This window comes from Prinia subflava, chromosome 2, assembly GCF_021018805.1.
Source record: "Prinia subflava isolate CZ2003 ecotype Zambia chromosome 2, Cam_Psub_1.2, whole genome shotgun sequence".
Classification (NCBI taxonomy): Eukaryota; Metazoa; Chordata; class Aves; order Passeriformes; family Cisticolidae; genus Prinia; species Prinia subflava.
The window spans coordinates 84,137,004-84,158,234 of NC_086248.1; the positions used below are offsets into that span (position 1 = coordinate 84,137,004).

At 43.9% G+C, this 21,231-nt stretch overlaps 1 long non-coding RNA gene across 1 annotated transcript in view; it reads right to left on the bottom strand.

Moving 5' to 3' along the window:
- LOC134547178 (uncharacterized) overlaps positions 1 to 21,231 on the bottom strand; it is a 58,228-nt gene that overhangs the window by 17,699 nt on the left and 19,298 nt on the right. Inside the window, exons 2-5 of the long non-coding RNA XR_010079409.1 lie at positions 7,278 to 7,434; positions 3,192 to 3,237; positions 2,501 to 2,639; positions 2,247 to 2,353 (exon numbers count right to left, since the gene is read on the bottom strand). This is a non-coding gene — a long non-coding RNA (uncharacterized LOC134547178). The remainder of the gene's footprint in view (positions 1 to 2,246; positions 2,354 to 2,500; positions 2,640 to 3,191; positions 3,238 to 7,277; positions 7,435 to 21,231) is intronic.

Here is a 21,231-nt window from a genome sequence, read left to right on the forward strand (position 1 = left end):
GCTCCTCCTGTGCATCACCCACTGAGGCTTTCCTTCTTCACCTCAAAATGGATGAGCTGCTGTGCTCCTCTGCCTGCAACTGGTCTCTGCCCCTCTCATTTTGCCCTGGCTTTGGCTCCCTTCAGCCACAGCTCTAGGTGAGGTGGGCTGATGAGGCTGATGTTACTGAGGATGAAGCAACAGCTCCTTCTTGGCAGGACACTTAATCTCAGATCATGTCAAGTCAGATGGGAGCTGCCTCTGCACCTGGTGTGACTGCTTTCATATAGCTTGAGCCTCCTCAAGACAAATCTTCTGTTTCAAAGTAGACTGAGAAAATAGCTGAGGCCACACCAATTTCAGCCTTCCTGCAGGCAGGAAGAGAGAGTCTCATTGTACTCTGTCTCTACAAATAGCTGCACCCCAGCACAGAGGAATCCAGTGGGTCAGCTGTGGTGGTGTGGAGCTCAGCACTGCTGGGCACCTTTGCACTTCCATCAAACCCAGCTTCTCCCGGAGCTGAGCAGCCCAAATCCACATCCTTGCAGTACATCACAGTCCCTGGGCAAAGTATCTACTAACTTTTTCTCCTGTGTGCTCCATGCACAGCACTGGCACCCTGGCATGAAGACTGCAGCTGCAGGAGCTGTGTTCTCCTCTTCCAGTGCCAGCCTGTGCCTCACCCTTGCTGCACTCATCAGGAATCCTCCCGTCCTCCACCCCTCTGCAGAAGACAGCTCTCTTCAGTGGGCTGCTGCCAGATAATCTGCCTGACTCATCATGGCTTGCTTTCTTTTAAGGAAGATGGGTATCTGTGAAGTTGGTGATTTGTGTGTCTCTGAAGCTCCTCATGCTGTGATTGCTGCGGTATCAGCAGCAGAGTTCCTACAGCACAGCAGCTGGATGCAGCGGCACGCAGATAAACACGGTGCACATGCTTTGTAAGGCACTGAGACCCAGCGCTGTGCTCCTGATCAGATACGATGCTTTGCCTCCTTTCAGCACATCGAGCACGTTGGTGTGTTCTCAGCAGGACCCGAAACCAAGAAGGCAGACCTAGGGCTTAGCTTCACACTTACTTTCCCTCTGACAGTTTTGTATAAAGCTAAATATTCATGTAATTAGCACGTGTTTCTTTAAGGGAGCTTGTGGTAGTGCTAATCGGGCTGAATGGCCAAGCGCTCGGCATTCTGCCTGTGGTGCAGGATGAATTCACCTGCGGGGCAGCTGATCAGTGCAAGGGTCCCCGCACTGTCCCAGGGAAGGAGCGGGGCTCCCTCGGCTCACTTCGGCGAGCTCCATTTCCCCCTGCTGAGCTCTGCGGCTCGGGCAGACATTTGAGACGGGAGGTGGTCCGGGTCCATGGAGACGGTGTTTGTCGTGGGGAGGAGGACGCGCTCCCGCTGCCAGGCAACCGGCGCTGCAGCGCCCGTGCCAATGGCTGCCAGCACCTCTGCAGAGGCAGGTCTGCGGGAGGAGCACCAGCCCGGGCTGCTCCCCCGGGACCCCCACAGCCTCGGCGGGGAGACGGTGCTGTGCCCCCTTCCCTGCCCGCCGGAGCGTCCCCGTGCGGGCCCGGCAGGGCTCTCGGGGAGCCCAGTGCCCGCTGCACCCAAGGAGCCCTCCAGCCCTGCTCCCATCAGCGCCGCTCGGCGGGACGGGCCCCTGCACTGCGGCCCCGGGTCAGAGCACGCAAACCTGCTGTGTGCAGGGTGCTGCTGTGGGCCCGAGGAGCTGTCTGCAGAGCCCCTCGTCCCCCCTCAGCACTAACCTTCAGGTGCTTGGGCGGTTCTATTCACCCATGCTGCAGCCAGCTCTCTGCTCCTGCCCATTCATCCCTCTCCATCCTGTGGCACAGCCTTGCTGCAGGGCTGGCAGGACCTGGTAGCTCCACTACTCCCAAATTTTCACTGTAAAACTGTGCCCCGAAGAACAAGCTCCTTCTCATCATCCTCTCTGCTGCATCTTCAGCCACCCTGGCAGGGGTAAAAGGAGGGGAGAGAAGAGGGGCCCCCAAAGTGGTGTTGGGACCAGCATGGGGAGGCAGTGCTGCTGCTGTTCTGGGTGATGAGCTCCAGAGGGAGGTCCTATACTCTACTCTTAGCCTAGGTCATGAATTTCTTTCCCCAAACCCTGCTGCAGTCTGCCAAACACAGCTTGTCAACTGAGGATACCATAGATTTTACTCAGGACAGGTATGCATACACACACACACATATATATATATATGCATGAAAAGCTCATTCGGTAGGATTAGGCAAAATTACCAGAGCATGTGCAAAACAGCAGTGCCATCCACTGAAAGCGTGCCCTTTGCTTGCTCATTTTGATGATTGAGTTTGATTCCTTCCAGTCTCTCACTCCAGGAATATTGCTGTGAAGACAACATGGAGATCTATGTACTAATTGTTTCAAGAAGTTTTCATGAAGTGATAGTTAGGCCTCTGAGGTCTTACATTCCCTGAGGAAATTTTTTTCAGATTTTCGGTTAGTTTTTATTTTACAGTTTAGGGGCGGATACCTGGAAGTAGCTTGTTCCATCATGCTTGGTCCTTCATGGGCAGGCTTTGGCCACAAGTCCAGTGGGAAATACATAACTTATTCAGAGTCCTGCAGATGACGTGTTCTCGCCTCTTCGCACAGCTTAAACCCTAGAAACTCTAGAAAAGTGAGGTGACAGAACATGAAGAGAAAGGTAAGATCAGATCGTTTATTGCGGCTCCCCCCTATTGTAGATACAGATAGATCTCAATGGATGAAGTGTGATCTGCAGAAGTTTGAAGCCAGGGGATAGGAGTCATGTCCCTTCTGGATGCCAGGAGCAATTTCCTTGCAGTGTGGGGCCTAGACCCTGGCGACAGTGAGCAGTGGTGCCACAGCACTGGCGAAGGGCCATCCAGCAAGCGCTAAAGTTGCTGAGGCCTCTTCCCCTTTCTCCCTCCATTGCTGGCGTGTGCTGGCAGCAAGGTGGGAGCTGTGGCTGCCCAGTGCAGGTGGCAGGAGATGGAGCACGGCTCCTCCGGGGCCGGCGGGCGCAGGTGACGGAGCCCCTGGGCCCGAGCAGCCCGGCCGGGGAGGCAGCTCTGATACAGCCGTGCGCAATGCTGCCTAATGATTCACTCAGCTCGCTTTTCATTCCCTTGGGAACACAGAAGGGAGCCAGGGAGCACATCAGCACCCTGCAGACACAGTTTCCCCATGCATAAGCTTACCCTTCCAAGTGAGCCCATGTCCTTACTTCAGGGGAGTATGGAAAACCTGTCAGAATAAACACCAGTGAGGATTATTGTTGTGAAGTACAAAGTGAAGATTTAGCCTACCGCCTCCAACACTCATCAGTCCTAATAAGAGGTGAGGGGTGAGCTTGAGGGCTGTCCTGCAAACTGGGCAAGGTGGTGATGCAGAGCGCTACCAGTAGGTCACTGGGCTGGCCGGGAAATGGTTTCTTTAGCAGAGTAAAAATACCTGACTTTGACAGCCAGCATGCTGGTTTGTGTGTGCATAATTTGCTGTGATCATGCTATAAATCAAGATGAGACTGCTAAAATTATGTATGACCTCATTTGATAGATTATCTAATAAGAAATTTGCTAATGCAGTTTATCACTTAAAAAGCCATACGACTGCTAAGGATGAGTACTTTACTGCAGCACATTTAAACCTAATTGTCAGAGGAGAAAAGCAAGCGGATTTCAGAGGTGAGTTAGAAGAGCATCCTTATGAGGATGATGTCTTCACTAAATCAGTGGTGCAATGCAGCAAGCAGGGTGGAAAGGAGTCTCCTCTGGATAAAGGTACAGAAAGCTGCTAGACAAGGCTGTGCTGTGTGAGAATACTGCATGGACTCACTGATCAGTAGCACCTTTATAAATACAAATAGTTGTATCCTAACTGGCATGCTTGCTTTTTTTGTTTAATCTAGTGTTATCTTTTAATTTTTCTGACATTTCAGTTCTTTTTCACTGTCTTGCAACCAGATCTAAAATCCCTGATATGTGCTAAGAAACTACCAGCCTAGACCTCTAGCTCTAACTTGCTATTCTGGTTATGATGCCTGTCAGAATAAAAAGGGTAATTGTTTTGCTGCTATATGTTACCATCAAATATTTTTGTTCTTCCAGTCCTGTGACTCATTTAAAAAGACTGAACATCACTTTGACGTACACAAACAGAACTAGAAAGCAGCTCAAGCCAATGAAACAAAGCTTGTTTTGCAGGTTTGTTAATCACTTATTCTGTTCCAATCCCAAATTTATGATTAATATGATTAAAATATAAATGCTGTTTTCTTTACTGATGTTTTTCTGAAGCTCATTCTGGGGTCTGAATACCTGTATGTACTGCCTGGATACTGTTCAAAGCCTCTGAGATAAACATTAAACCTCCTCACAACTCTGTGTGTGTGTATGTGTGAGTGTGTGTGAGTGTGTGTGGAGGGGGAGGTGTTAGAGAAGTGATGATTTTGAACTCCATTTTAGGATTGGGAAAAATGAAGTGGAAACATGAAAGAGCTTACAAAGAGCCACACAGAAAATCATTATCAGAGCCAAGACTAAACCTCTGACGTCCCTGATCCCCATCTCATCTCCTTACTGCTGGAGCAAAACTTGCAAATGTCCCCTTTCCACACCCCCGTACCTTGAGCAAATCCTGCCTCATTTGCACCCTGCCCAAAAGGGGGAATTTGTTCTTCTCCAGGGAAAATGATGCATTATGGCAGAAATGGGGAAATCAGATGTTCCTGTACAGAAAATGTGAACGTTGGCACAAGAAGGCTGGAGGTAATTTTATTGAGCACTGCTAAGTCAAAATCAAGGTAGGTGATACCTCCACATTGACTGAGGTGTGTGACTAATGATTTGGAATTGTAGAGGAGCTACTGGTGTCAGAAGAAAAGCAAAGATACTTGTAAAACACAGTAAATTCCAGGGTCTGGGATCAAGGAGCTGAAGAAAGATGTTTTGGGAGAGGCATAAATTAGTGTCAGGCAGGGGGACTCCTGACATTTGCATAGGAGGCCCACCTCAATATTATGATGCCTGTGTTGATAATGTAGTGGCAGTTGAGTAGCTGGACCTGTTCCTGAGAGGCCTGGAGCCTGCGTTTCTGTGTGAACACACAGAGCTGTGTGTGTACATCTGACTGGAGTGATTTACTTACAAAAGAGAAAAACACAAAGTAATGGCAATTTCATCTGCTCATTAAATGGCCCAGCTCTAAAGGGGCAAAGCCACTTGAGGAGTAGCAGCATAGTTCACCATTAGTGCCTTTCCCCACTGACATTAATTGATACAAGCTGAGCTAGTGGATTTTACACTGAAGACACATCTCTACAAGAAGCTGGACTCAGGGCATCTGCTCACTCACCCTAGACTGTCAAATAACTCCCTGATTATAATTTTTGGTCACAGTTGATACGCCTTAGGACAGAAGCTTCATCATAGAGCTTTCATTAGTCATTCCTTGAGTCATCCTGTTCCATGAGCTCTTATCCCTACCAAGATAAAATCTAGCTATCAGTAGCAATTCTCAGAGACCCACCAGTCAGTGATTCTGTGATGCAACCTGTAGCAGGCAGGCAGAATTTACTCCTCCATATTTCATCTCCTGCCAGCCATCAGCAAGGCAAAGTAAAAACAGCTGCTGAGCCCACATTATTGCAGTGAGATTCCAAGGGAGAGATGCTGAACCTCATTTAAAACCAAGGGAGAATCAAGAGAAGAAATAAAAGTCCTAAGCCTGTACCCTTGAAGCTGAATGGGTTTTTTCCTCAATACACATCTATTCAAAATAAATGCTCCTCATGCCTGCTGGGCAGTAAACCTTACCATGTAGCGGCATATACTGTGCTTGGCCATATGGTTAGCAATGCACCATGACGAGAGACATATCATAAAAATAGTACTGGTAGAAATATTCTTAAAACACCACTTATGGGCCAAAAATACCCTCTAGAAGAAACAGACCGTGAAAGTACATATTGAGGTTGCTATCTGGTACAACAGGCAAATGCTCCTGCTGTGCAAATCAAAAGGTGGATTTTTTTCTTTGAAAACATTAGGTAAATATTCCTAGAAAGACAGATCTTAAATGCATGGCAGGGACTACAGCATGCATCCACTGATCAATGGTTAAAGATTGCCCAGAAAAGTCCAGGGGATGTGGGAAGAGGGCAAGGCTGCAGCTGTGGTCATAGATGAGGACTAGGATACATTGCTCCAAAGGGTGGAAATCCCACCCTACCGTGCATTCTCCTAGATCATATGGGAGATCTTTAGCTGAGTCACCAGAGAAGAGCAATATAGAAATTTCCAAAGCTGGAAGGAGCAAAGTTTAACAGACATCCTATTATGTACAACTTACATAATCTGAGTACTGGGCTGCTGAGATAATATAGTGATAGAACTTCATAGAATTAAAAAAGAAAAAGCTTCTCACAGATGAAAATATATCAAGAATGAAATTAAAATGCTCAAAAAATTGGTAAAATAAGTCCTATTTTCCTTCTGGCTTTATTGGCCATTTCCAAGAGGGACTTAATGCAACAAAGATGATGCCTCAACTCCTTAGCCATGACATCATTTACACTGAACTGTGGCTTCTCAAAGCACTCCTTTGCTTTTGGAAACAGAAGCTTCTGGTGACTTAGACACAGAAGGCAAAGATCAGGGTTCAAACAGTAGTCTTAAGAGGACTGTTTTTTTCCTGTTGAATTGCAAAACTTGTACTAATTTCAGTGTGGATTCCTACTCTTGTCTGTATGCAACACCCAATGTCTTGCAAAAGATGAGTAACTCTTATCTCCATGTACATAAAGATAAACACAAAAATCTTGCACAAAGGACTGCAGCTGCAGCAAAGGACTATAACTAATGTGGAAGAGTAACAACACAAACACGTTATACCTAGAAATATTTCTTCTTTGATCACAAATTTTGGGCCTTATCTATGTTACATAAAATACTGAGGACTTAGATCCTCCACTGGCTTAAGTCATAGCTCTATGTCAAAGCACATGGCATTCTCTTGATTTATATAAGATGATCACATATTTGTGAAACATATTTTGGCCTAGATGGCTGAGAGACTAGAGTAAGGGAGTAGAAGGAAATAAACCCTTTTAAAAGATAATAATCACGTACTTTAGTGAGGTGAGCAAGAAAGAAGTAGGTCCTACCCAGTGAGAAATGTACCCTTTTTTCATACGTACAAGCCACGTTATCTCTAATGAAATAACAACACTTTGTGCTGCAGAAACAGGATGGACACACATATGAACAATATAAGGAGGGGCTTACTTCAGAATTGTTTCCTCTGCACTGCTTCTGGCACCTTCCTCTGCTTGCTTTTCCAAAGTAGCACCTCTGTGGTGGTTCAGCTTCTGTGCAGGTTATTCAAGGACTCTTTTTCAAGTACCAGTACTCTTGCAGGGATAAGGTTTATCTGAAAGGCAGGCTATGCAAACAAACATACAATAAACTCTTGCAGTTCTAATGTTTTCCACTCCAAAGATTGTTCTTCCATCACCTGACACTTTGGGGCAAAATGCATCAACGGGCTAGAAGCTAGTATGTAAACTTCACATGCCAAACATAGGGAATGCTAAGCACATCCATAGCTGAAGAGTTTCCATGACAGGAGGAATCCATATTCATGTGAGGGGGGAAAACTTCATTTATCAACAGTCAAGCCATTTGCTTTGGAATAATTTGATCACTGTTGGCATTAGACCAATTAATAGTTTACATGTTGCAACTGTGCTTGGGGAAGCATAGGCTTCCAGCCTCCATGACTAAACACAGGACTGAAAAGGGCAAGGAATGATAACAAAGGAACTCAAGTTATCTACTACCAGAAGGCAAACCTGATTTCCAACTGAACACCTGCCATTAAAAAATGGTTTCCCACAAATTCCTCATTTCCTTTGTGGAGTCTCATATCTAAGGTTAGCCAGAGATTAGAGGTAAGATGCCAAACCGTTTTGATTATTGGTAATAAAAGTCTGCAAGTTCTTTGCAGCAACAGTAAAAAAAAAAAAAAAGAAAGGTGCACCTGTGGTGCTGCTCATCATTTTGAAGCTGTTCTTCAGGATATTGTATTACTTTTGTCTCTATTTATTTCCAAGTGCTATTGCTTGGCAGGCAAAACTCTTGGACTGTGTTATGTACCAATCCTTCCAGCATCTAGGTTTCCACAGCATTATTAATACTCAAGAACACAGGAAACGGATCTAAAATAAATATCCCACTGTACTCTTCTCTGGGTCCTATGCACCAGCTACTGCACTAGGATAAAGAAATGCTTGGTATTCCACAACTGGATGGAGAACAGAGAAGGGAGAGCTCCCAGTGAAATGCCGGGAGCTCGCTGGCTGTAAGCAAACAGGACGGGAGATAAATCAAAGCTGCTCTTTGATCCCAGCAGTCCGGGCCGTGTCTCTCTGACTCCGCGCCGGCAGCCAGCAGCCCCTTTGCCCCCGCAGTCACCAGGCACAAGGCATCACTGGGCCTCCCCATCCCACTGAAGGGCTGGGCTGGTGCAGCATTAACCAGGCTGGGGTGAGCCTGTGCGGGCCAAACAGGGCCAGGGCCCTTGCTCTGTCCCCAAGAGCAGCACAGGAAGCCTCTCGTGGAGGGGCAGCAGGCTCTGCTGCTCAGTGCTCCCCGTGACCCAGGTGCCTCAACTGCAACACTCATCATGTTTCCCTCTCTGCTGCTCCCAGAGGACTTAAAGGTTTTCCCTCATATACTATAATTTAGCCCTTGCAGGCATCAGTCCTGCTCACCCATGTGAGGACAACAGAGTATTTAAAGCTGAAGCAGCCAAAGAATACATTCAAGAATCTATGATAAAAGCTACAATTTTATGCCCCGTGGAGCATCCATCAAGGAAATGCACAGAGCTAGTGCCACAAAATAATTACATGTGCGGAGTCCATTGTAAACACAGCTTTTATGTGCATCAGCACAGCTGGGGACAGTGTTTAAAAATATAATTATGTAATGCATTTTATGTAGTCTGTGAGCCATTCAAGTGATACCATCGGTTCAGCAAAATTGCATGCAGCAGGTCTGTATCTATTGGCCTGAGCAAAGAAACATTTTTCAGGAGCATTATTTTTTTTTCCTGCCACAAAATAGATTTGTCTCCGATGCCTACGGGGGATTCGTGTCTCTGTCATTGGCCACTTTCTCTCCTACTTTCACCAATGAAGGAGAAAGAAATGGGGAGTTATTTTTGGCCTTGCAGCAGACTCCAGCATCTAAATCAGTTAGTTCTGAAACCACTTGGGGTGGTGCCGGTTCTGTTTTAATGGCTTTACAGGGAAGGAATTTGTGCTGTCTGACTGTTAGTGAAAGGAAACAAAGCAGCTGTTGTAGGGTGGAAGGGCAAGGCAAGGTTAAGGCTCTGTGTAAGGAAGCAGGGTCCAGCCTTCGGTACGAGATGTGCAGCAAAGGGTGAGCTGTGGCTAGGGCAGCACAGAGGAGGCTATTACCAAGCCACACAGAGGCTTCAGTGAGCAGGAGATCTCTATTAAAATGCACAGAGAAAGCAAGCTGACAGCTACACTAACTGTGACACCCTCATACCCCCTCCCCACTGCCACCCCCCCCCATTTATTTTATCCTTGCAAAGCTTATATTGTATGAGCTGCAAAACATGTAGAGAAAGCTTTGCTTTCCTTCTTTTTCAGTCTGCAATTGCAGCTCAGTCGAGGTGATGCAACAGGAAAATTTCTGATACAGTGCTTCACCGTGCTGCTAAATGAGTGGAGCTGCAGCACCCACAGATGTTTATCAGAGACAAAAATTGAGGTTTGTAGATATTACTTTATGGTCATTTTAAGGCCCCAAGGCTTTCACTATTTTGCAGACAGTAGATTATATGTCTTGGCTAAATCCTACATGAAAAATGACATTTGAGCTGTCAAAGTCTCCCCAGGAGACCCAGAAGAATGTTTTTTTCATTTAAACAGACCATTAAAGAAATCTGTACCTAGTTTCATAACAGAAGATCCACAGGTGGGAGTAGTGAGATAGCTTCTTCAGCTAGCCAGGAGCTGCCTGGCACAGAAACAGCATTTGATGCTAATTTCTAAAAATAGGATCTGATATCAGAAAAGAGATTTCCTTTTTTCTGTTAGATGCTGGGTCATGTGTAGCATACAGAAAAAGAGAGTGGGGATCAAATCCTGGTATCTGCATTCCTGATTGCATGCTGGCATCATTGAGAAAGAGAGTCATAGCTGCTTGCATTCTCTCTTCCTTCCTATGAATATTGCATTTCTCTTTGCTTAGTGGGACGGCATTGATCGGAAGACAGAAGATTCCACAGCCAGAGGAGTCCATCACTGGCTGCAGCATGGCACAGCAGAGCCAAGTGGGAGCACTGCTGCTGGATCACACTGGATGATCAGCAGTGCTCGACAGAAGAGCTGTTTATGTGAAAGACAGGCACAGCCATCATCCAGCCACACTTTCAAAAGGGAGCAAATACAGCGCTCTTTGAAAGACAGCAGAATTGCCATATGTTTGATTCCTGAGCTCCTAAGGTATTTAGACATTTCCTTCCCCACAGGAATCTCTGTAAAATACATTTTGTAGATGAAGCTTTTTGTGTTCTCTGTGGCAGATTATGCAGATACAGACTAATACAGTGCATACCACCTAATTTCAGAGAAAGCTAGGGCAGCTATCTATGCCTTGCCCCCAGTGCACAGCCTGCCAGCACGTGTTGGTGACCATATTTCATGTCACATTACACAAGGAGGATAAGGTTTCCCATGAGCAATTTAAGTAAGCAAATATTCACACACATATATACATTACATAGATACTGAGCAGAATCTTTATACATTACTAAGGAAAGATTGATTTGGGGAAGGTTTAAGCAGTTAGGTGGTTTCTGTATTTAAACTCGAGGAAAAGCAAACTTTTGCATTTCTAAAATCATTCAATGTGATTTTTAAAGTTGCACATAGTGGAATATTTTCTGAGGAACTTTGTGAACACAATTACTGCTTTGCAGCACAAGACGTACTGTGTTGTTAGTCAAAATGAAACTATTACCTCCTATCATGCACACAAACAGAAGGTAGAGATAAGCAGTACTTTAAAAATAATTTTGTGAGCAGAATTGGTCAGTGGCCAACTAAAAAGTCCTTCAGTCTGCAGTATCAGTATCAAATGTAGGAATTTTATGGTAGGGATTTTTTAAAGATGTAACATTTTATATTCTCATGGGAATTTGTAGCTGTCCACTTGAATGTGCTTAATAATTTAGGGCAAGACATATTTAACATAACACCTGCAGACAGTGAGCTGGATTTTCAAAAACACACTGTTGAGCAAACACGGTCACAAGGTTATATTGTCTATGGCTTGTTTATACACAAGATAATTCCTTTGTAAGTCTGGTTCAGAATGGATGATTCACCAACAGGTGAAGACCAAACTCCTCTTTATATGTCTTGTCTAATCCAACTGGTGCGGTATGAGTATAAAATGAGTTCAAAAATTTACAGTTTTGGACCCTAAAATACTGTATTTACTACCTCCCAAAGGAAACATGTTAAGTACAAGTCTGTCAGCAGATGAGACATGGGGAAGAGGCAGGAATGAACAGGCAATGCAACTTCCTCAGGATCACATAACAGCTTTGTAGAGGAATTCACAGCAGAGCCCCTGACTTGTGTTCCACAGATTGCTAACCACTCTCAGGTCCAAGCTGCTTGCAGGGAGCCTTTCCGTGGAGTATCACAACACTGCACTACCACAGAAGCAGCAGAGACCACGTTCACTGAACATTTGTAAAACAGATCTGGTTTGAGGTTCTTAACAAAAAAAGTTACTTGAAAGGGTATGCTCTATCCAAGTACATTCAACAGAGCTTTATGCCTTAAAAGCTAAAAGCAAATTTGATTACAAAAAACACTTTCAAATGGAAAGTGTTTTATACGATCACAGGGAACCTTCAAAACATAAAATTAAATAATTTATGTCAGTAGCTTCTGGGTGAAGCCTGGCTGTGAATTCAGAGGTAGAAATATGCAGGCAGAATGTTGTGTCCTAGAAAGAACAAATGCTACTACTACCTTTCTGAGAGAACAGAGAATCCCAACACTGACATGAGCACAGAAAAAAAAATAGTTAAAAGCAGGGAGAATCCTTCAGACAGTGTGTGCAGACACTTCTGAATATCCATAAAGAAGTTAGTGCTAACTATTTTTATTAGCTAGCAGAATTACCTAGGTGTAAACTAAAACTCTGATTCCTTGAAGCCAGTCACTCATTCTTAAAATATGGTACATATGTGAAACTGTTACCTCTTCCAAGAGAGACAACTGCCTTGGCACAGCAGAGTAAGTATTGCTGCAGGGTAAAGGATGGGATTTGGTCACAGGTCTGAAGGAGTGTTGTAAGGACAACCCATCAACCCCTTGCCCTTAAATTCCTTCAGTGCTCTTCCTTTAATCCTTCATACTAATGTTATTTATACAGTGTGTATTAAAAGTGGTTTCTAATTGCAAGTGCCTTGCTAAAACCACCCAACTGCTAGAGGTTTGCACACCTCCACCTCACTCCAACTGAGATAATGGAAGCAATGGGCAATACCTGGTCTCATCTCCTTCCCTGTGACTGCAGTAACACATTCCCACTTTTTCAAACACCACCACTCAGCAAAAATGGCTACTCGAGCTGTATCTCCTTAAAAAGGTGGGAGTTGGGGAAGCATTGGCTATTTGGGGACTTGCAGGCAAAATATGTTTTTTTAAGTGAGAAGATACCAGCAGATGGATTCCATGAAGGAAAAACACGGAGCAAAATGTGAAACTGAAACCCAGCTTGTTAACTGTATCTTGGCAGTGTGCAGTTGCAGGTAATAATTGTCTTCACAGTCCTATGAAATGGAAAGTTGAGAACGTGATCACCCTGACTGGCAGACAGAGCAAGTGGATGGCCGCTTTGAGCTACTTGGAAACTCCAAAAGTGACTCAGCCTTTAGAACAAGTAGGTGCTGGTCAGCCTCTTCCATGGTGACCCTCAAAGCACCTCATAGTGAGGATATTTCCTTTACTCACTATACACAACTAGAGAAGTGCTGGTATGGCCTCATCAACAACCAGGACAACAAAACAACTTCTGTTACTGTTTTAAGGACAAGGAGAGGGCAATAACCAACATCTACCTGCAGCACCATGTAAGAGCACTCTGAGTGTTTTTTCCCCCTTGGAAAATGTAGGTAGATGTGGAGAAAGGTTCACAGAAGTTCTTACCCTCAATCCCACTCCGAATTTTCTAGAATTCATGGCCACTGGCTCAGACCTAAAGCAAATTTTAAGTATTCACTTACCTGGCACATGCAGGTGAGAAATTGGTCTGTTATAAAGTGAGAGAGTCAAAGACAAGGATGGACCACTACAATCACCCTTTCTAATCTCCAATATATTTAATTTCAATTCAGTAACCCCCATAAAGAACCTCATAACCATCTATTTAAGTAAATATCTGGCTAAAACATGTCTTCTGAAAAGATATTAATTCTTGTCTTAAAAAGAGTGTATGAACAATCACTCCTTAGAAGGTGGGGTTTTTTTAGTAATAAAAATAAATCATTTCAAAATGAAGTCAAATTTCTAATTTGAGCTTACTTACCCTCAGGTTCCAGATGTTTGAGACATACCTTACCAGTCTCCACACATTCTCTTGAGCCATTCAATCATTTTTGGGTAGTTCCATCTTATATGAGAGTATTTTATACTGAGCAAGTCAGCTTTTATTCTTCTTCCCGATAAAGTCAAACCAGCTCTTCATTGAGGCTCTCTACTAAAGATTCCAGGCCTCAGATCCATTTATGGTTTTCTGTGAAATCTTTAATCAATACCTAGGCAACTAAAATACTAAATTATCTATTACAAAATAAAGGACATTGAGACAGAAAAGGAGGAGGAGTGTGCACTTTAAACAGCAGGTGTACAATGTTACAAAATACCATGTTTAGATCAAGGCTTCATCTGTTTTACTCTGTTTTGTTAAGTTCCAACCTTACCATTAAATGTCCTAGACATACAAAAACAAAAAATTAGGGAAATCATTGTATTTTCATGTCAGAGGACAAGTCTTAGACCGTTCCTGCATTACAGAGAGGCACTGTGCAGGGCAGTGTTCAGGGCACTCTGTGCAGGGCAGTGTCCAGCCAGAGGCTGGGATTAAGGAGTTGTGCAGAGTGTACCCAGGCCTCTGGAGCTGCCTGGAGGGCTGCTCTGCCAAGGGCTGCCTGGGACTGCTTCCACCCTGCCCGGCTGTAGGTCACCTGCTTGCACCCAAACAGGGCTCTGATATTTGGGCTGCAGGCCGTGGCTATTCACGGACCCAGTTCATATTTGCTAAGCTGTTAATTACAGTGTAGGACTTAGTTTCTAATACCAGTGACATGGCAGGAAGCTCCCAAAGTCCCTACTTCACCGTTCTCCACCAGCACCAAGGGGACTCCATACTACTACTTCTTTCACATCATTATGCTTTTAAAAATGATCAGATCCCAGTTTCAAGAAGAAGCCATCCTTGGAATGGCATATATTTACAAGAAAGGCAATTTCCAATTACTACAGTCAGTAAAAGCCAGAGATCAGATTCAATTACACTGCACTTGGCAATTTACAATCTGTTGGTGTTCATTTCAGCAGAGGCTTGTTAAATCCTCTCTTGCTGCAGACCTTCAAATTGTTCTTGCCAACTGAAAGAGCAGTGGTTCTTAGTCCAGAGCCTCACCACAGCTCATACCATTAAAATCAGGGTCACATTCCAGCCTCTGCTCAGAAACCCCACTTAGGCAAGGATGGCCCATGGCTGGGTTTCAGCCCAATGAAGGAACCCTGTGGGCTCCTGAGCAAAGCTGGTGTGAGCCCACACTTAAAATGTGAAGTCACCAGAATACACAAATATGCAAATATCAGATTCTGACAGGCTCACTGAGCTGTCACATGATTCTAAATCCAGAATTTGAATGTCCTTGGATTTTCCTTTTTCGAAAGTGAGGCTGTGTGGCTTCACAGTTTGGTTGCTATTGCTGTGGCACCTAAGTCCTCAGAGATAACAGACGTGGTCAAAGTGCTTGCTCTGATGTTTCCTGATGCACATTCAGCAGACCCACAACCCAAGGCAGGTGGTGAAATCCAAGGGAAGGGCCACAAAGGCAGTAGATTCCCAGGCAGGTGATCTTGGCAAGCCTCTTCTTGTAAATACAATGCAAAATATCCCTTATGTATACTACTATAAAAGTTAAGCAGCAGTGGTAAAGCCAATAGAATTGTATCAGTTCATACCAAATCAAAATGTGTTGCTCTCTAGGAAACTATAGATCAGTGGTATATAAAAGTTAATTAATTGAAGACACAGGCTTCCAAAGAATCCCTGGCTCAGGAAAAACGCAAAATGTCTTTTGATGTGTTACAACAAAGCAGATTCAATATATACCATTACAGTTGATAGCAAAAATATTTGCAAAAATGGAAAATGATTACCTTTCTAAACTCATCCCATGGCTATCTCAGTCACTCCTTCCCCCAACTTCTGCACATCTACTGGTATGGACCTTGTCAAATGCCTGCAAACATGAAACTAAAGCAGGGGAGAAGAACAACAGAAACAACAGCCAGCATCCCTCTTAGTATTTAAAGATGAGATCTTTTCAACAAGAAAAGTGCCAGAAACACTGAACTGATCCTCTAACAAAGCAAATCAAAATGCTTTAAGATTTTTTAGGAGATTAGATATCAACAAAAGTCACTTCCATTGAATCTTGCCTGTTAACAATGGCTTAGTATAAAATTAGCATACTCCTGAATGGAGCATTGACCTGAGGTTGTGGTTATCTACCTGCAGTGTAGCAGTGCAGTGCACCATGGAAGTGCAACGTGAGCAGCTGCCATTGCAGATCATGGCATGCATTAATTTTGTGTATTCAATTTGCTTTTACTTTAAATATAAATGACCTCTTTAAATATAATATGACCTCTCTGCTCTCCTTTCTGCATTTCAGTTTTTAAGTTTGCCTTAGTGGATGTTAGTAATTTTTCATTTTTGTATTGGTTTTGGGTGTGGTTTGTTTGGAAGCCAAACATCTGCTATTGTTCTACTAGTACTGAACTACATTACCAGTGACATGGGCTACAGGGGTTTTGTGGAATCAGGAAAAATCCGAGTGATTTCAGAGAAATGCGTGGAGTCAAGCTCAGATTGCACAAATTGCTCCAAAGTCAGAGGAGGAACCAGGTCATGTAGCAGACAGCAATCTAAACCCTAGATTTGAACAGGTGTCAGCTGACCCCCCTGCCGTGAAGAAGGATCAGGAAAAGCACCAGGGTTTGAACAGGAATGAATCCCGAAGGAGCTGCAGGCAAGAAAGCCCCGGTTCTCTCCAAAGTCCAAGGACTGCAAAAGCACGCAGCAGCCTGCAGGGTTGCTGGCTCTTACCGTGCCAGCCCTTGGGGGAGCACAGCCAGGGCTGCCCTTGCAGCACCCAACAAGGCTTTGTCCCTAAACACTGGGGCTAAGCAGGTTCCAAGGAGGAGGTAAAGTTGACTTTGGCAGCCTTGAGGAAAATAGCAAGGCAGTTTTTGAGGTGAAATGAGGGGAAAGCTAGAGACAGGCAAACTTGGAAATGCAGCAGCTGCAACATTCATCAAAATCTAAGTCACATATGGATTAAAAATGAAGACATAACTTCTGAGCTATGAGTACCACTAGGAAAAGGAGACAGGCAATTCAGGACAAAGGGAGTTTCAAAGCCCTGTGTTTTTAGCTAAACAAACTAAATGTTAACAGGAGACACTGACATGAAGTTGGCTTTTATAAGGAAGAACTTTCCCTTCCTCCTCCCAGCACGGCAGCAAGCCAAGCTGAAAGCCGATGATCAAAGGTCACTCAGCGCTCCTGAATCTCACTAGTTATCAGGATCTCTGCTGGAAACAAATGCTTTCACACTGCAACTGAGCACGCTTATAGGGGCTGCTGAAAGCTACATTTCAATTAATGCAGAGGTAATACACTTCGGGTTCTGGGCAACATCAGCATGGAGGTATTTCAAGTGGCAGTGAGTCAATACTCTATTACCAGCAGCTCTGCAGGCAGAGTGCCCACTGGGAATAGGGAGGCAGCTATGGCTTCCCCAACCAGGAGGGGTCCAGGCTGGAGAAGAACACTTTTGCTGTTTGCCCTGTGCTAGATTTTTTGGATAAGCTGAATTCTTTGGTTTCTGTGATTATCAGCTCAGCACCACTGTTAGAGCCATGGATATAGATATAGATACAGATATAGATTGATATCAAAATATCTATCACTTAGAAGGGATCACACAACTGGGGTCACAGGGATAATTAGTTAGGGAAGGAACCACGCAGCATTTCACATTTCGTGCACAAAAGACCCATCAGTTTCTCTCAGTTTAGGTCTTGGCTATAAACTACATTCCACTTTTTGACCTTGAGGTGTTGGGAAATATTTTCTGGACTAGACAATTAGGAAGAAAGTGGAACAGTATGTAGGAATTGGTGTGGGATTGTGTACTTTTGAGCAGGGTGGCCTTGTCCCATTGATGGCACATAGGCCACACCTACCTGGAATTTTCTGCCCCTGTCAGAATAGATCCATCCTGGTATGAACAAGTTACTGAAGGAGAAATTTAGAAAAAATACTCAGAGATATGTGTGAAAAACATCATACTGGTTAACAAAAAGGCAAGGAATTGGATTTTTTCCCATGAGACTGTGCCTGGCAACTCCATCCTGCTCTCTCACATGCATACACCACAGTGCCTGGTGGAAAAACAAGAACTTAAGAAGGAAAATGGCAAAATCATTCATCTAACATGGGTGGGCTAAAATAGAGCTAAAGAGGAAATAAAAGATGATGTATCCACAAACACTGATTAAGTTGTGGGCGGTAATGAAGAACAAAACTTTTCTTCATTGAGCTAAACAGCAGTTGAGACTGAATATTACCCAATAGGCATAAAACAGAGAAACAAAGCTGTATTTTTTTTAATGAATGAAATTCTCTTGGGAGATGGTTGGCACGAAGTCTAAGCCCAAATGAAGATTCACTTCAATCTATAGAATAGTATTTAAAGCCATAGACTTCCCTTTTCACCAGGGCTCATTTCATCCACCAGCAGGCAGAGAAAGGAATGACAGAGGAAACCAATTCAACAGCTTCAGAAAAAAAAAAAAAATGAACCAACTAACGGATAAGTTGGAAAATAGCAGCTCAGCATGCCTCGTGGGTTTTCCTCCCCCTTTTAAATTATTGCAGCATTTATTCCTCCGCACTCTATTCAAGTTCCTTGTATATTCATCACTTCAGAAAGGAATTTGAGTGGCGTGGGAATGCATGGCCAAGTAGATGATTTAGATTTACTTATGGCTTTCTCAAAAAACGCAGATTTATCTTTGTATCAGCAGATTTTGGAGATGTGCCAACTAAGAAGGTAACACGCAAGGAAAGCAGTAATTCCACTTTTTTTCTGCTTAGCAATTACCTCTTACCTCTCAATTAAAGTTGAGATTTTTTTTTTCAAGTCTTTGTCATACTGTTGAAACATGTTGAAACACAAAACTGCTTGTTGTTCAGCAAATAATCTTTATGTCATGCAGTGTTTAAAACCCTACAGTGACAGATCTCTGCATAGGATAACTCCACGTTAGTATGGAGCTTCCTGACTTCACTGCGGCTTAGCAAAGATGTGGAGCTCATCGCACATGGACTGCACATCAACAAAAACCATCAATAAAATTTTACATGTTACAAAAAGAAAAGCCCAGAACACCAGATTTCTATGTACCTGTATCTTCCTTGCCAAAGCACTGCCACTGTGGAAAAACTGAGATGAAGAGGGCAAAGTTTCCTTTCTTTGTATCAGGGCAAGGAGAAAGTGGCTTTCACTTACTGCTTTTCTCCTAGGTCTGCTGTTCCAGCTGACCTTTGAGCAGGGCACGGTGTGCAGAAAGCAGCACTGTAGTTCAGCTCCTTTGAATCACCCATTTTCCACGTGGAGTCCAACCTCATTATCACCTCTGTCACACTCAAAAGTGGACCCTTGACATCCACAGACTATGATTTAATCTGTGCTCCACCTCCCACAGAGCACTTAGTACTGAAACAAGGATGACTGTGTTTCTTCAAAAGTTTGTCACATTTTATTTTGCAGATCAAGAAGTTAAGACATCCTATGTATCAAATTCACCCACTTCAGTTACTTTGCATGTAAGTTTGATTTCATTAGTTGTTCTGTACACTGTATTCATTTTGAGCACAGAGATGAAAACCCCAGCCAGAGTCAGGCCCTGCTGAAAGCTCTGACTCATTCTCATATTTCTCTTTGCTCCAGGGCCTCTTTCTTCCTAACCTTTATATTCTTTCACTGTAAAAAAGACTCCAAAAAACCCCCAAAAAACCTCTTCCCCCATTTACTGATGCTAGCAAGAATAAATGGTTTTTGTTCACAGTCTTAATATAGCATCATCACCATTCTCCTCCAGGTTTTCAATGAAGCTGCCTACATCTCATCAGTAGTCACCAAAATCAGTTGAAACGTTTCTATGGATTCCAATGGGCACTGAAATAGGCCATTACAAAACCTAACTTGTGCAGTTTTACTAAAATCTGCTTCATTCTAGGTGATTTTTTTTCAGAAAGGATTTTAATACTTGAGTCCATTACATAAGTTCCAGAACAACCCATAGGCCCACGGCTGCCAAAGTGAAAATAAAAGGAAATCATGCTTGCAACACACACAAGAGCTCTGCCGCTTCCAATCTTCTACAACTAGGATGGGAAAGGACTTCTTGGCTTGACAAATTAGTGAACATCATCAAAAACCTTGAAGCATTTCAGTTAACCTGGTGGGCAATCAGAAGGTAAAGGAGAAGACAGTCCTCTTACCAGTCTTCTCTCTGTGGTGTTAGCTGTCGGAATTTAATCTTTGCTAACCTCTGACAGATGCACCAACACTCTTCCCCCTGGTATGAGGTGGCTCACCTTTGTTCTTCACACATTAATCTGCTAAGGAAAATTGCAGCACTTCAGCTACAACAGGTGAGAAGTACTAGGCTCACTCACATGATGAAGTTTGTGGCAGGCAAAAGCTCATTAAAAAGGGGGCTTAATTATCTCCTTTTCCTTATTAACACCTATTGAATCTCATCCTGTAATCTCAGGCAACACTTCTCACTCATGGTGTGCTTGTGAATGAGAACACATTCAGTGTCTGGCACAGCCCTTCTTGCAAGTGTTCTTCTGGTGCTGCTCTTTCTTCTCCCAGTTTTGAAAATCTAATTGTGATTTGCAACATGCAAAACACCTCAGCAGAGGATCAGCATTTCAAGGTGGCTCACATTTTTTAATGCCCTTTCCTCGCCACATCATACAAATACTTTTGTTCTCACTGATTGTAACTTTAGATATGTTAGGTGGTGGGATTGCTTCACACAGCAGTGACTGCAAAGCAAGATGACTACATCTACTATAAGTACACTGAACAAAGAAAAGTTTTCTTCTAGGAAGGGATTATTCAGCTTAGTCATAGGCTCATTTATACAAGATTCTGTCATCACAGGGTCATGACCCAGCTGAGGTGACTTATTGTTCTATAGCTTTCAGAAGGAAAGTGCAAGAAAAAGAAAAAAATACCCCACGAGTCTTCAGCCAGGTTGAAGACACTTCCTCCTTCCTGGCAAGAAAACCAGCATCAGCAGCATTATGTAACTCCCACCCCTTGTGGGCCCCAGGAGCCACTGCTTCTAAAGCATCACGCTCTGCACCTCACATTTTCACACTACTCCCTAATGTCTCTTCCCAAAACTGGTACCTGCAAGCCCAGCCTAAGGCTTTCACTTCCTTAAAGGCCTCACTGTCAGATCTTCACTCTTAATTCCTGCAGATGTGCTGTATCTCCTGGCCAGATTATTTCCCTTCTCACGAGTTTGTCTGCTCCCTATACCTGGGGTGAATAAAGCAGAATTAGGGTTGAACTCTGCTCCTCTGTGGGGTCCAGCTCCCCATATGACAGGGTGATCTCCACAAGGGGTGGCTTGGCCCCTCGGCATCCAAGTGCTCATTCCACCCCAGCTTCTGGGACACTGGCTGCAGCTCAGCAGGACACACAGACATGTCTAACTTTAAACATGAGAGCAGCCCCCAGGAATCAGAGTAGTGACATTGCCTACTCGCCTAAGTACTTAACTGCACCACAGCT